At 44.6% G+C, this 12492-nt stretch overlaps 1 long non-coding RNA gene across 1 annotated transcript in view; it reads left to right on the top strand.

The window, feature by feature from the left end:
- LOC135258294 (uncharacterized) overlaps nt 1-11651 on the top strand; it is a 19798-nt gene extending 8147 nt beyond the window's left edge. The window contains exons 2-3 of the long non-coding RNA XR_010330947.1: nt 4785-4836; nt 11038-11651. This is a non-coding gene — a long non-coding RNA (uncharacterized LOC135258294). The remainder of the gene's footprint in view (nt 1-4784; nt 4837-11037) is intronic.
- Nucleotides 11652-12492: the final 841 nt, after the last annotated feature.

The raw sequence follows: 12492 nt of genomic DNA, 5'->3' as shown, positions 1-12492 counted from the left end.
AAATAATAATAAAAGAGAACATTTTCTGCAGTAAAATCCATCCTTAGGGGGAAGAAAAATCAAAGTACAGAGCCTTGCTTTTGTATTGTTTGAGTACTCTGGTCTAGCATGGCAGTTTTTTGCGACAAGGCGTTTTTTTTTTCCCACTGCTGGAATGTATTTTGATGGAGAAACTGGTTCCCTAAAAGCGCCTCCATGTATGCGTATTAAAGAGGAAATGTTGGCCAGTCGGTCGGTTGCTCTGATCTATAGCACATGCTTGTGCCTTTTTTATTTATTTATTTATTTTTTTGTGAGTTGTGCCCTGTCCCCTGCCTCAAAGCCGCGATTATCAGCGTCGCCATCATGGCCGCCCTGCCTCCTTCGTCCCTTCGGCCCTCCCTCAAGCTCCCGGCCAAATTTTTCGGCTTTATCTGAGCTCTGGTGCTCGGTGAGCCCGCCCCGGCGCTCCCCCAGAATGCACCACAGGTCCTTTGTCCTTCCTGGCAGGGTCTTTTCCTCCCAGATCTGGGGCCCAGACGAAACGCACGTGCTCCAGCCGTCTAGCCATGATGACTAAATCTGTGGAAACTGTTTATGATCTTTCGGGGAGGGGGAGGGGGAGGGGGGGGGGTTCGGGGTGGGAGACGAGGGAGGGGGAGAGCGCGCTGGCATAAACCCCTAACGAGAAGTAAACAACCGCCCAGCGAAGTTTGATTGACGCCAGGCCTGTCCAATCGCAGCGAGCCAGACTAGGGCACGCAGCAGCGCTGAATGAATAAGCCCTGATAGCCATTTTGAACATGCTCCGGCAGTTTGAAACTCGCTAATGGCAGCCATCATGAAAGCAGACAGAGGAGTGAAGAGTGAACAATGGAGGACACTATTATTACTTTCACCGAAGCTCTACATTAACTTTGAATTGTACGCAAGCGTAATACTTTTTTTTTTGTGCTCATTACATGTCTGGGAGACTCACTCTTTAATAATACGGAACAAATGAGAGGCCTTTCATATACAGTGCTATTCTGGGCTTTTGCCCTGTAATATCAGTCAGGTTTAATACTAAATCCTTAGTCTCAGCTACTCTCCAGTTTCATGACAGTTTCCACCCTGAACTGCGTTTCCCGGCACGGAGATCACATAGGCTGCTGCGGTCGGGACGCACAGATTTCAGGAAATACGTCTGGAGTGACTCCGTCCAAGTTGGCTTGCGGTGTGAATACATCAAAATCTGCACACTCGCACAGCGTTGGAACAGTGCTGAAGTGTTGAAGAAGGGTGTAGGCAGTGTGACAAAGCTCTTTAACTGCGGTAGTGAAACCCTGCATAGGAGGTGTGAATACCCTTTGTGTTAAAGAACCAGTATAAATTTGAATTACGGCTGTTCGCAAATAAATATTCACACAGGAAACATTTGTTGCAAATATGTGGGCTTGTATGGACACATTTTTATGACTTATTTTGGCTTCTTTAGAAAACTACACCACAATTATTTCTGAAATAGCACATTAATTAATTTATTTTTAGTTGGACTGCATCTCATAAATCATTATAGAATGCCTTTGAATTGAAATTGCATTGGTATGAAATTAATGTTGTATGGTTTGGTTTTTTTTAGGATATATTGCATGGTAATTGCTCAGCAAAAATATGGCACAGGCCACAAATTCAGGTCTACAGTCTAGCCCAGGGGTGTCACACTCCAGTCCTGGAGGGCTGCGGTGTCTCCAGGTATTTGTGGTTTCCTTTCCATCTGTAGCCAATTAAGGCCTTGAGAAAAAAGGTGTGTGGACTCCTCAGCCAATTACTCCTGCCGAAACACGGCGGAAAAGCAGCAGAAACCGCCGCGCTCCGGGACCGGAGTTTGGCACCCCGCCGTAGCCCGACTGCGAGAGACGTGAAAGCGGCCGTCCTTCCTCCCGGCAAATTTCATCGCCGATGTCCTCGCAGCCTGCCAGATGAATCGCCTGTCGGAGAGTGCTGAATGGTCTCTGTCAGTACTGATAATGGGTTTACTGGAGGGTCTAGCCTGCCGTAACTCACCACCAACCACGCGTAGCGTAGGCTTCCCGCCTAAAGCGCATTTGCGGCTAACCCCCTTTTGCCGAACCACCCTCTAGGATAAGGCTGCGGTTCGAAAGGCTCCCGTGTGACTGGGTGTCACATTAGAATTCGTCAGCATCCCGTGTGCTCCAAACTTGGTGATTAGAATGTTGGTTCTGGCAGCGAATGAGGAAGCACTGTGATAATCGAGAGTGGCATCCCTCGAGTGCGATTCATCTGACATCACCACGGAAACGGCGCACTTGCTGGACACCAGCGAGGCGACCCCCTAAAAAAAGGGAATGAGAAACGCTCCAGGGGGGAGGAACACAGCGTCCTGCCATCGCTCTGTGGCTCCGGCGCCCAGCGCCCTGGCCGCCGTCCAGCAGGTATGGGGTTTCCGCGGTGATGTCAGGTGAATTTGCCGAGGGACCCAGAGCCGCAGAACACAAAGGACGAGGTAAGGTGGGGGATCCGATATCTCAGAGGGCAGCGAGGTGTGCGTGCGCTTGGCCCCCTTCCCCCCCGCCGGCCATTAGTGTGTCAGCGGGGAGCGGCGGGGGGGGCGCGCGTCGTCCCTGACCTCAGACTCTGCTAAAGCGAAGCTCCCGCCGTTTTCCAGCCACAGGTGTCGGGAGGGGGAGGGGGGCGCGCGGCAGGGGTCTGCCGGGGAGAGCGGGGGTTAATTGCGGCAGTTTGGCCGAACGTTCCCCGTGATGGCGGAGTCAATCAGCAGCGGCGGAGCGCCTCGGCGAGCCCCCCCCCCCGAGCGCTCCATCACTCCGGGGGGGGGGAAGGAAAGGGCGCGTAACGCTACATTGAAAGGCAGGAATTCAAAGGGCTCTGCGACCTGGCTGCTAAATGCTAATTGCGAGGCGGAGTTCAGGAAGCGGATCGTCAGTCTGTGCGGTGAGCAGGCCCGCGTTTCCATCTGTCAGCCCCAAACGGCATTCAAAAACATTTTAATCACTTATAATACATAAATAGAGCTGTTTTCTTCATATGGCCAAATAGTACTTCTTTTCTTGGTCTTGTGGACAGTATATTGCGTGCATATTGTGTTTGTCAACATAAAATACTTTGTAGACTGTGAAAAATAAAATGAATTTCATTTTAAATGACTACATCAGGCCTAGCCCATTATTAGTATTATTTCAGATTCACTGATTGCGCATAATTGTTTATGTCACCGTAGGAGCATTTAGGTCTTTATTATATTTGAAAACATAAGTATAAGCAATCAGTATTTGTTATTTGACGGTTGCTATTACAATTACGTGCTGTTTTCAGTCCTGTCAAGCTCATGAGCTGGATATCTATAATTACGCGTATTAAAATGTCAGGCTTGTGGAGTGAAACAGTCCGGCTGCCTTGTGTTGGCCACCTGTTTTCTGTTTCTCCGACGTTGCCCCGACACCCCTCTCCTTTCAGGCCTGCTTTAGAGGAGGGCCTCATGTCGGAGGACTTTGAGCCGCTTCCTACGCCCATTTGTCCCCTGACCTCTTGCTCTGAGGTCAGCCGAAGCAGGTGTCAGCAGAGGTGTTGAGAGACACGACTGACTTCAGCACAAATGGAGTTCTTGCCTTTTCACTTCTTTTATTTAGCCCTTTGAAGAGGCCGTTTTTTTGGAATTATTTTTTTTTCAGAATTCCAAGTCAGTGTTCTATAATTCCGTTGGTTCCAATTACCAGCAGTGATTGTTACGTCAGCATTAGAACGTTCAGTTATGAACATTCTGATCACGTATTTGTGATGTCACACGTTCAAGGGTTAAGAAGACACAGCCGTAGCTGTGCTGACAGTGCTCTGTATGGATATGATTTGCACAGCTTGAGAGGAACCGAGCATTTGAGCAGCGTTCTGGCGTACCTCACACTTTAGCCTTTTCTACTGCCTTCGCCTTTTGTCACCCCCCTCCCCCCTCTGTTTCGCATTTCCTGCCCTTTTATAAAAATATGCAGTGCTTCTGGGATACCGGAGGGCTATAAAAAGGCCGCTCTGATAGCCAAAGTTAAAACCATACTGTATAGCGTTGACTACACAGGACGATTGTTTATACTGGATTCTGCTTGCTTATTTCCTGCTGAGCCATATTGACTGAAAGGGCATAAATATTTAGAAAGGCCCTTATTGGCTGCTGGGTTCTACATCTGGAAAGTAACCGTTTGGTTCCAACTTGGAAATTTTTTAAAGTCCTGGTATCGTGAAAAATAGGTCAAAGTCTTAGGCTTATTTACAGTACAACAACATTGTGTCTTAGTGTAGCTTTCTGGCTAAGAAATGTTTTCCGTCCTGCTCATATGTAACTAGGTCCTCGTTTTCCCTTCTGTCATACCCAATCACATGACCCTGTCAGTTTTAGCAGTTTGGTTATGTGTATAAGGGGCCTACCTTTCTTGAATGCCACCCTTTGTGTTGAGTATGTAAACACTTCACAACACAACAAGTCAAGTGGTCACCTCAGACTTCAAAGCGTTTCCCTCTGGGATACATTGGGTTTTTTACAATGGGTCATAAAAGGTGAACACGTAGACCATTATTATTCTGGTTTGCTTATAAATATACAGACTCTAAATTTAGCACCTCTGTGAAACCAAGAATGTGCCTTCAGGTTGTACACACATTGATTGTGCTGTTGCATGAATTTAATACAAATTCCTGTTGTCCGAGTCATATGGGCATTTGTATCTATGGTATTGTCTATTGACTTCAACTCTGGCAAATGAGTGAAATTAAAAAAATATCTCCTCTTTGTTTAGGACATTTCAGCCATTTGGGAGGACTTGGTTGCTTGATTGGCGCTGGTCTCTGGTGAGTTTACCTACAAATAATGAGAGTTTGTTGTCGTGTAATTGATTGCTTCCCATACAGACGAGAAGTCAAGGACCTCTAAGGCCTTTGAAATTGTATCCCTAGCTGCTAACTCAAAGCGCAAAAGGCTGAGGTATGTGAAAAATAATTCATTTCATGTTACACGCTAATGATTATGTGCACTGTGAACAAATTTTGACTTTCACAACAGCGCACAAAGTTTGCAATTTTCCACTTAAAAAGGACAGGTCAGGATCCTTTGGGAATATAATAATAATACTTATGATGTTTCACCATTCAAGAAGTTCTGAAACACAAAGATCCTAGTACATGTCTGAACACCCAAAGACCTTAATAAAGTAAAGGGCTATGCTTGTGTTTCCATTTGATGAGGATAATTCCTGTATTTTAAGAGCATAGTGAAAGTGCTACTCCATCTATATAATGCCTGCTCTCAGAACTACAGTACATTAACCCTTCTGACCCATTATAATCATTAATAACAGCAAGCTTGTGATGATATTGTGATCGTAATAAGGTTATACGCATATTTAGACTTTCAGCCAAAGAAATACAGAGGCTGATAAGTACCAAAATTAAAAAATCTCCAATCCAAAGTGAAAATGTAATTTCAAAATAAATTATAAAAAATAAAAACTGTCATTTACTTCGGAGATGCTCATTCACATTGTTCTACATTGCGGTACTTTGCATAGCTTTTCATAGTGGAGGTTCATTTGAATTTGGTTTTATATATGACTAATCATTAAACACTCCACAGTGGAGGGCACAAAGACTAGCACTTCATGCTTTCCATGGAACCTCCCTGCAGCAAATGTAGAAAAAAGGTTTTGCAGAGAATCCAATCTGAATGGATTTATTTCTTTATTTTATTTTTTATTTTTTGCATTGCCGATATGGTCTACAGTCTGTGATGTACTTTTAGTGTGAACAAATGCATTTTGGTGACGCAAACATTCTCGAAACTAGAGATATAAAACTGTCTATCTTATGCAGCAAAAGAGCAGGGGTCAGCTGTGCAGCTTGTCATGCTATTTTCCATTTGCATCATTATGTTTGTGAATGAATACAGTGAAAAATTGCTTGCAGTTAGCAACATGTGCTGTAATGCTATTTTACACTGCGAGCAAGAGCGGGCTGTCTTTTTCCACATAACGGTCAGAAAATGAAATATCTTTCTGTATATCGACTGTGCCTTACTCGCATTCCAAGGCAATGCGCCTTCACATCGCCCCTTCAACTTTGGGCAGAGCAGGGTGTCCCCAGGTGCGACGACGCACCTTAACACGGCTCCTGGTGGCACTCCAGAGTCCGCCGGCGTCCCGGGCGCGGCGACAAAATGTCCGCCCCAGCCGAGACGCGACCCCGCCCCCCTTCCCAAAGTCTGGCCGGCCGCCTTTCATCTGGAGGCGGACTCCCAGGTGCGCGGGGGTCATGCCGCTGCAGTGGCTGCTCTAATAGAGCCACCTGTTCAGGCGCATATCTGCGACTTCCTGCCTGCCCTGTGGGGCCTGAGCGCTCCATTAAAACGCTGGCGCTCCGCAGTCGTCTTAATGAAGACGAGATCAGCGAGGGCAGCGCTGCCGCTCGATATCAGCTCGCGGGCGAAAGGCAGCTTTTTGAAAAATATTTTGTTTTTTTTACATTTCCGCAAATAAGCTCATTAAGCTCAGTATAAGATCATTAACTCACGAACCCTGACACGGTGCTGCAATTTGGTTGGTCCAAGAAAACGTTGAATGAATTAAATCCAGAGTTATGAAAAAATAAAAACAAACACTTCTAGACCATTTTTAATTATTTGGACTGACTAAATATTAAATAAATTTAAATGATGTCCATACCAAATGTGGGAGTTTATTTATTTATTTATTTATTTTAATACGCGCCTTAATCTTTATCAAACATAGCACTTCTGAGCCTGCATCACGAGGCAAGATTATTGAGTTAGCTGGATAACTGCGCTGAGTAAAACCCAGAACAGAGCTTCTTACTTTAGTCCACGTTCCAGATTCGGGAGGCCTCTGGATCTTACTCAGCGCAGTTATCCAGCCGACCCAGTAACCCTGCTTCGCGATACAGGTCGCCCTGGATCTTCACATCTTCGTTCGTAACCCCTCGCATTGTCCTCCTCATTGTTTACAGTGCGAGGCTCTCGGCCTCTGCTTTGTTCACTTTCGGTTCGCAGGTCTAAGGGCGACAAAGGGGAACTGGAGAAAGAGCGGCCATTTGCATGAGACACAGACTGACGCCCTTCCGAGAGTTTATTGTGGGGGCCTGTCAGAACGCAATTGAGACTTGAGCTTGCATCTTCCACAGCTAATAAATTTGATTGATCGGCTGTGAATGGTTGCCAGCACACCACTCCCTCAATAGCTGTCTGTCTCTCATCAGCTTCTTTTAATTACCTTGGACTTGGTGGCAGGGGGGGATGTGTGCTAATGATGGTGCTAGGAATGTTCCAAGGTGCAGAGTTTAACCCTTTAGCTGCAGCCTTGGCAAAGCTTTGAAGAAGTTCTGTCCCATTTATCAGTGACCAATTGTTTTTTTTTAAAAAGCAGTACAATTCAAACTACAACCAGATGATGCAATCTACCCTGGAAACATGACTGGCGATGAATCACGCAGTGCTTTGATTCAATACTTTGATGATGAAATTGTGGCAAAAAGACTTGTTTATTTTGTGGATCAGGCCTATTCATGGAGACCAAGTACCAGCGAGGAGATTGTGGGGCAGTCATGAATTATGAATTATGAATTATGAATGGAACACTGATAGTCATACACCCTATTCCATCCATCAAGGAGTGTGTTCCTGTGTGTGCTCAAATTCAGACAATTACCAAATGTATTAATGTCGCTCTCACTTCTACCAGTTCACTTTCTCCTTCCATCCCTCGCTCTCTCCCTCTCTCTATGGGGCAGCTGGAGGGATTCCTGGCAGAGTGATTTGGGTTTATGTCATTAAATCACATTGCCAGGGATTTCCAACCAGCTGCAATCCACAGCCCCAACCCCCCTACCCCCCGCCACCCAAACTGCAGTCACCCTCTTAGGTGCCTTGACCACTCATCACCACCCAACTTTCCTCACCCTGTCATGCGTACAAACTTAAAATCCTAGTCAAGGGCTTACACACCAAACTTAGACTGGACTGATCGTAGACTTATCCTACTCAAGTTCATCCAGCAAGAGGGAACTGACGAGAAAGTAATTCATGAGACCTTCTGTTTGGGGAAGATACTCACGGCGACTAACTGTAATTGGTGGTCAGGCGTTTCTCTTTTCTCTTTTTCAGTGGCTCGCTGACTTGAGGCAGAATCCCGTTTCTGTTTTGAAAAAACAAAAGAAAAACATTTCCTTTATGTGTCACAGCCTCTCACAATTCGAGTTTCCACCCTGGCGCGATGGTAGGCTAGCTGCTTGCGTGTAGGAAACGGGGACTTTTTGTTTTGTGTATTTAGTCACTGCTTATCATGATATAAGGATACTTAGCTTCTTCTTCCTCAAGCACTTGCTCTTAACAACGAAGATGACTATAGCTATTTAGTGTAGCCAGAAGAGTGGGCGAACGATAAGACTGAGTCCACTCAGAAGGGCCCGCAGAGCTGTTCCATATTTTGTGGAGATCGACTTCATAATGGATGACTGGTGTACACTTAAGTATTTAGTTTGGCATATTTTCTCTGTGTTGAGATACTTCCTGTTTTGTATTGAGGTGAAAGAAACCACTGGCTGGAGCCCAGCATGCTGGAGAGTTTCTGCTGTGTGATTGTTCCTTCCAAAGAGAACAATACTGTTTTCACAAGGGGACTGATAACAGACCGGGTGAAAAAAGGAAAAACTTCGGTTTTTATATATCTAAAATTCAGAGACGCACAATGAAATGTGTCAGAAATAGGAAGCCGGCCCGTATGGGTGTTTGGGGGGAACTCCGTCCTCCGTCCTGTTTGAATTTTGTGCCTTTTTCAACGGCAGGATTTCCTGGTGCCAGGACTGAACATCAGCTTGACATTTTGGTTTTCGAAGTCTTCTCCCATTTAACGTTATCAGACCCGGGTAATCGTAAATATTATGCGCGAAGGCCCTAAGACTGTCCTGAAACCGGCCTCCTCCGTAGGCTGAGAAATATACAGCAGAGCCGTGACCATAAATCAAAGTGTGTTTTTGGATGCTGGATCTCACACACGGCTGGTTCCTCTTAAGATGGTCCTCGTCCCCCCTGAAAAAGCCATTAACCCCACCTGGAAAGAACAGGGAAAAGCATGAGAGTAGTGCTTATCCTGGTTTAATCAGAATTTTTTTTTGTTGCACAGGTATCTGTGTGTGTGACCCTGTACCCCGTGATGTATTCGCCTAATTTCTGTGCTGCTTTGGACAGAGCAGAACCTCTATGTGCTTTCATTTTGTGCAAGCCAAGGTCAAATTTCAGATTTTTCAGCCTTTCTTCCTGTCAGCTTCGCAGTAGGAAAGGCCAGTGACCAAGAGGATTTCGTATTTGCTTTGTATTCGCATTTGTTTGTATTCAAAAAAGCCAAGTTTGTGTTGTGTTTACAATTGCACATGCACATTGTGCTTTTAGCTTATTGGTCAAATTTTTAAAAAAATCTTTTGAGAGCTTTTTATACCCATTCAATTTTGTGGTGTAATTGTAAAATTGCAGCCTATAAAGAGCTGTGCCATTAACAACAAAAAATCTGCTATTATACTTCAGGTATGATTGTAAAAATACACGTGTTTTGTGTTGAAATTGGTGCCAATCAGTTCATATTATCCAAATCATTACTTGAATTTTATGTTCCATATGTTCAACATCTTCATTATACACACAAGGTTATAGTTATCATTCCTTATGCCTATTGTAAATTCACAATTAAGCGGCAACAGCAAGAAGAAAGAAAGAAAAAAAACCTTACAGAAAGTTTAAAGGACAGAGTATGAATGGGGGGTAATTTATCTGACTCGTAAAAATATTATAGTTGCGCATAAAAGTGCCCATTGAGTGCTTTAGTGGAATTGATTAGACCAGTATTCCCTCCGTTCTCTCTGGCTACCAAACACCCCTGTGCACGTGTTTTCTTCTTTCGTAGACGCTCCACTCTCTCTCCTAAGAGGGCCACTAAACCCCTCTCTCAACAAAACCCCTCAATCTTGAATCGGGACGAGCACGTGGGGGTGGATTTCGACGTCCCAATTCGTCTTTGCCAACTTGCGTTCTCCTAGTGACTGCGTGTAACTCGACACAGACCAATATCTGTAAGCTCCTGGGTTTCTTTGAAAAGGCAACCACACAGACATGGGTGGCCTACAAGTGAGGAGGAAGAGGAGGAGGAGGAGGACGACATCTGGATCGGATGACTTGGCGCCAGAGTTTCCTGAGGTGCAGGACTTGGCTTGCTCCGTGAACAGATATGGGAATGTCCGTGTTCACAGTGGCTAAGTTCCGCTCCTCAGAAGCACTTGCTTGGCGACGGCAGAGGGGTTGCGACAGCGGAGGGGTGGCCATGGCGATGACTGGCAGAGGGGAGTGGGCACGGCAACAAACGACAGAGGGGTAGTCATGGTGGTGAATGGTAGAGGATGCGTTAAGCGCCCCCCCCGCCCCCCAATTCAAACCCACCCCTGCCCAGAGGGGCTGGATAATTTGGGTGGCATTCATACTGCCACCACATGAAAGGTTCTATCAGGATGCCCAGTGGTCACAAAAAAACTCCACCTCTGTTCAACATGGCGTTATAACTTGGGACCTTGGACATTCTGCGCAAATATCAGAAATACAAAAATCCTTGGTTGCGTTAGAATCACAGCATCTGCACATACTGAATTACTTACAACATTTAATCTGCATAAGTGCAGATGAAAGGACATTTCCAAAACAGAGCAATACAATTTTGTCTTGTCAGACTGTTTGGTATTGTCATTCACAGTGGCATAAGGATGAAAATAATCCTTAGCAAAAATGAGGTGACATTTTTTATTTTATTATTGCAAACTTGTGAAGTGTCAACACTATCATTTGGATTATGGAAAACATTTAATCAGGATCTCTTTAGGCGTTATAGCACTATTGGATTTGGCAGTTATTCAAGAAGCACATCTGCACCCTGTCTACTTAATTTGTTCAGTGTCCTCACATAAAACCTGTATTTGTTTAGTCTTCTCCATCTTCTCACACTGCAGATATGCATAGCCGGCACACAGAGGTGAATCCATCCTGAGACGACATCTGAAGATCGAAATCATTTCAGGTAATGTCTTCCTGTGACTTTCAACCTTTTCCAGGGCTATGTTGTTATCCATCATGAGTTACCTAGCCATGTAGCCATTTTACATCAATCATTTAATTCCCAGTTTTTTCACAATATTATTTGGAAAAAAGCTACTCTTTTGTCCTTCAAATAAAGGGGCTGCCATAAACAATTACGCCAAAGTTAAATAAATGAATTGTACGGATTTCATTTAGTTTATTAAAAAAAATAATTCACTATGTTCATTGGTCATTTCTGTTCCCAAGAACATGGTTGAAGAAAGATGTGTAATTTGCGAAATGATGATCAATGTTCCCATTTTCATTCATGTCAAACGTACCAATAAATCTTTAAAGTACTGCATATTGCTCTACTGTGATAATTTACACATCTGCTGTGACACAAAGCATCTCAATGTATTTAGAATGATGCATTTGTTTATTTGGGAAATTTTGATGGCACTCATATCAGCCTTTGCTTGGTGTTATTGAGTGTGCATGTGCGACTGTATTTGTATATGATTAAGTTAGTATGCGTGTGTGTGTGTGTGTGTTTCATAGGTCTTAAAATTCAACATTTGTGCATTAAAGTGAGTGCCTAAGTTTAGCCTCACCCATCAAAACTCCTGGGTGAAAGATTGAAGCCTGTGTTGCAGCTGTCCACGCCATCCACTCTGGAGCGCCCCCCTGTGGCGGGGGGCAGGATCATCAGGATTGGGTTCAACCTCCTGTGCCTACTGAGCTGATAACAGTTGATGTAATGAGCACTGGCTCAGTTCAGCAGGAACCGGAGTTCTGCCCCTAGAGACGAGCGAATCAGCCCAAGCCATCCAATCAGCAGTGACCCATCACGTTGCCCAGGGATACCCACACCACTGAAGGAGTGGCTTGTCACTTGAAGGATTCTTGGTGGAGCACTGCTCTTGTCATTTGTCTTCTAAGCAGATTATCGGAGCAGAGCTTTTCCAAATGCATTACCAGCAAGGAACAATCAATTTATATTTAACATGGCATTTATCCGTACCCCAGTACATGCAATATTAGTACATCGTCCTGATGCGTCCAGTACCATGTGATCTAAATGCTTTTCATTTGTAAAATATTTTTAAGAACTCTACTGCCAGATATATCAGATATTTGTATGAGACAGATCCTGCTCTGTATGAAATCTGTAGATTTTCTTACTTTTGTTTTTGGAGTCAGAGATCCAGCTATACCTCCTGAAGACATATTATCCATCACCATGCCATTACATGGCAATAAATAATTTCTCTCAAAGGTAATTTTAGGATTGATTCAGAAATGAGATTGAGGAGCCTCACGTATAAACAGGGGTTTCCAGCCATGATAGTAGCAACCAGTGTGTTCAGTTTGGGTCAAACTGAGCC

The sequence above is a fragment of the Anguilla rostrata genome, chromosome 6 (genome assembly GCF_018555375.3).
Source record: "Anguilla rostrata isolate EN2019 chromosome 6, ASM1855537v3, whole genome shotgun sequence".
Classification (NCBI taxonomy): Eukaryota; Metazoa; Chordata; class Actinopteri; order Anguilliformes; family Anguillidae; genus Anguilla; species Anguilla rostrata.
This window is presented reverse-complemented; position numbering and strand designations above follow the sequence as displayed.